This window comes from Gekko japonicus, unplaced genomic scaffold, assembly GCF_001447785.1.
Source record: "Gekko japonicus isolate JY-2015 unplaced genomic scaffold, Gekko_japonicus_V1.1 scaffold4607, whole genome shotgun sequence".
NCBI lineage: Eukaryota > Metazoa > Chordata > Lepidosauria > Squamata > Gekkonidae > Gekko > Gekko japonicus.
In genome coordinates, this window is record NW_015176586.1 from 77,530 (window position 1) to 81,625 (window position 4,096).

Consider the following 4,096-nt stretch of genomic DNA (forward strand, 5'->3'; position numbering starts at 1 on the left):
GTGAACGGTGAGCAGCGGCGGAGAAACATGGCGGCGGCTGGCGAGGCAAAGCGAGTGAGAGGAGGCTGGGCCGGCAAAAGCACAGAGGCGGGGCGATGCAGCAGGCCGGAGCCTACTGGACAGAGGCCGGCAGCGAGCATGCGCGGACGTGCGCTCGGTCCAAGCCTGAAGGAGTCGCAACAGCCAGGAAGTCGCAACAACAATCAAAGACCAGCGCCAGGAGGACGTCGTCGGACGAGCTTCCGCAGACAACAACGACTCTCTACAAGGGTGCCTGGTAGGCTAAACACTCTCCCCCTTGTATGTATGTGGCCCTAGGTTAGGATGGGCTTGTGTTGCATGTAATGTGCACCGCTACTGCTCAGAGCCCTCAGGGGGTGAGCGGTATACAAATGGAATGTAATAAATAAATAAATAATAAAAGAAAGACGCCTTCCTTGCCCCCCCCCAACACGCACCTACACAATTTCATAGATTTCCTTTTCATTCAGCTCTTTACAGGCTGCATTATCCCCCTTTCCTGGGAATACACGTGTCCTCTTCGGTCTTCAGGCACCAAAAGGTGATAGATTTGGGGCTCTTGCACCAACACTTACTCTCTCCCGCTCCCCCCATAGAGACTGCCCCCCAACAGGGTTACGATTCTCTCTGCTCTCACTGGCAGCAGATCTGAGGATATCCCTGGGAGAAAAGCTCCACAATTGCTAATTGTCTAAGAATATGAGAACGAGAAAAGTAAATTAGCATACAGCATAGCGGTGATGTTTTTTAAAAAATGCAAACACTACATGGTTATAACAAGTTAAGTTTGTTTGGATTTAAGTACAAGGAGAACACAGAAAATAGATCAAAGTAGGTGACTGATTGTATAAAAGAATACCGTTCACCCTCTCTCTATATCCATGAACAGTTACTTTCCATGTTCCCCTGTAAGATACGCATGTTTTCCGATTAACGCCCCAGCACAATACTTAGTGGATCTGACCTCCCCACAGCTGCATAGAGCATTTATGCTGGCCCGATCTAATGTGCCCCCTCTGTGTTTTTAGCAGGAAGATTTAAGAAAATCCCCTACTCTGTAAGGTTCTGTGATTGTGATTCAGAGGAGATTGAAACAATCAAACATGTATTCCTCTATTGTAGTCTGTATGATGACATTCGGGAAGTCTATCTAGAAGATATTCTTAAGAATGATGCCAAACAATCCGATGACAGAAGGTTGTATCGTTTATTGGCTTCACAAAATATAGCGGTTATTGAAGCGGTTGCCAAGTTCTGTAACTGCCTTATAATGAGGAAGCTGTGTGTCCAATCCATGAACTGAATGGCGACTGTATGATTATGATCTATGCCAATAAAGGTTTTGAACTTTAACTTGAGTTACTTTCCACTTCAATGTATCTGAGGAAGTGTGCCTGCACACAAAAGCTCACACCTTGAATACACTTTTGTTGGTCTTAAAGGTGCCTGACTGGACTCACACTCTATTCATCAGAATTAAGAGTTATCAGAGCCTGCCGTGTTTACATTCCTCTGTAAAAGATGGACTCTGTGCTACTTAAAACATGCCAGCTTACTGGGCACTTCAGCGCACTGGTATCAGAAGGAATCATTCTTAAACAAAATGCCTGCATTTCTAGCAAAAAGCCTTGAAGTGTTCTTTATTCTTCACAGATAAATCTCAAAAAAGGGGGAAATCTTCTAGCCTTTAAAGAAATTTATTTCCCCTGACAGATGTCTCTGGGGAAGCTTGCGGGCAGGGTGTGCCAGGGATACCCTCTCCCGGTTGCTCCTTCCTAGCAGTCAGCACTTAGAGGTATGCTGCCTTGGACCGTGGAGGTTCCCCTGAGCCAGACCGCTTCTGCACCGTGCCCTTGAAGTCAGCCAGGCGAGGAGCCACGACCACAATGGGCCAGAGAAAAGGCCAAGCTGGGCCACCTGGATGCCCCCAAGCCCCTGTGGCAGGAGCTCAAAGGTATTTCATAGGAGTGCGGAGGGGGGAGGTCTCCTCCAGAGGGGCCCCTCGCCTTCTATTCCCTGACCACTGGGGCTGGAATCCAAACAGCACAGCAGGAAAACTGTCTGTGGACAACCGAGATTAAGATGCTGAGATGGCCTCATGTCCAGCCTCGCAATTTCGGGAGCCGATTCCCAGGGCCAGAAATACAATCAGTCTGGGGAGGGAATAGATTAGCTTCCCCCTCCTGCTCAGCTTGCAGGCACATTTTGGCACCTGGGGGGAAGCCCTCCAAACAAGGGGCGGCCTGCCTAGGGGAAGGGGGCAGGCACAGGAGGCCCTCAGCTAAGAAGTTCGGGAGAGGAATCCTCCCATTCAAAGCCCAAAACCAAGCAGCAGGAGGAGGAGGATGGATGGATGGATGGATGGATGGATGGATGGATGGATGGATGGATGGATGGATGGATGGGCAGGCTTCCTTTGGTCTCCGCAGCTCCTCTCGCTGTCTTTGGCGTCTTCACTAACCGTAGTGAACATCGGTTCCAAAGTACAGAAAATTCTGGGGGGAGAAATGCAAAAAGCATGAACACACATGATGCTGCCTTCCACTGAAGGTCCACCGCGGTCATTATTGTCTACTCAGACTGGCAGCAGTTCGCCAGGGTCTCAGGCAGGGAGAGCTGTTTCACATCACCTATTGCCTGATCCCTTTTAACTGGAGGTGCCGCCGGGGATTGAACCTGGGGCCTTCTGCATGCCAGGCAGAGGCTCTTCCACTGAGCCACAGCCCCTTCCCATAGCACTCCAGGGTCTCAGGCTGACATCTTTCCCCATCACCTCCTGCCTGGTCCTTTTAGCTGGAGATGCCGGGGATGGAACCTGGGACCTTCTGCAGGCCAGGCAGAGGCTCTTCCACTGAGCCACAGCCCCTCTTGACAGCTCTCCAGGGTCTCAGGCAGAGGTCTTCCCCATCACCTATTGCCTGATCCCTTTTAACTGGAGGTGCTGCCGGGGATTGAACCTGGGGCCTTCTGCATGCCAGGCAGGGGCTCCTCCACTGAGCCACGGCCCCTCGCCAACATCAGTCTAACAAAACATCCTTTTAGCCAGAGCAGCAAAATAACAGACTCCCACTTAGTCCTGCCTCCCTTTCTGCGTGTGGGCAACCAAGAGGCACCGTTTTCATCGGGGCTCTGATTATATCACAAATCACCCAGCATGTGTATTGGGAGCCTGGCTGAGGCGCCCTGAGTAGACATTGGCAGTGCACTGGAGGGAAACACGAGGAGGGAAACACGAGAGCCAGTTTGGTGTCGTGGTTAAGTGCACGGACGCTCATCTGGGAGAACCGGGGTTGATTCCCCACTCCTCCACTTGCAGCTGCTGGATGACCTTGGGCAAGCCATAGTTCTGGTCACAGCTGTCCTTGAAAAAGAGCCATTTCTGTCAAGAGCTCTCTCAGCCCCGCCTACCTCACAGGGTGTCTGTTGTGGGGAGGGGAAGGGAAAGGAGTTTGTCAGCCGCTCTGAGACTCCTTCGGGTACTGAAGGGTGGGGTATGAATCCAATCTCTTCTTCTTCTCTTCTCTTCCTGCTGCCAGTGACTGCGTTCAGGTCTCTCAGTGTGTGTTCAGATGTGAACAGCAGATTCCTGAGACGGATTGAAGCTCTTTTTGGCTTCGGGACTACTTTGAAAGGGTTTCTGCTGAGCCTTTCTGTCCCAAGACGGCTTCCTTCCTTCCTTCCCTCCTTCTAAATTGCCGTGTTCACAACCAGAGTCCTGACAGCAGACCCTCATCCCATAAAAGGAGAGCTGAAAAGTTACTACAAAACCTATCATGCAACTTAATAGCAGCTGCCAGGAATTTCACCACACACAGAGTAGTTTGCTTATCGTTATCTATGAGTAACCGAGGCAATTTCACTTCTGAAGACACAAAGCCCTATTTAAATAACGGAGAGATCAATTCAGCTCTTAGATCTGAAAATTTGGGGAGGCCAAACAAAAAAAAAAGATTCACAGAAACTGTTGTTGCCACAGTTTCAGAGTCTATCTGAACACTGCCACAGGAGGGGGCGGCAGCTACAAGCATGGGAATTGGATAAATACTTGTAGCAGAAGTCCATCAGTGGCTCTTAG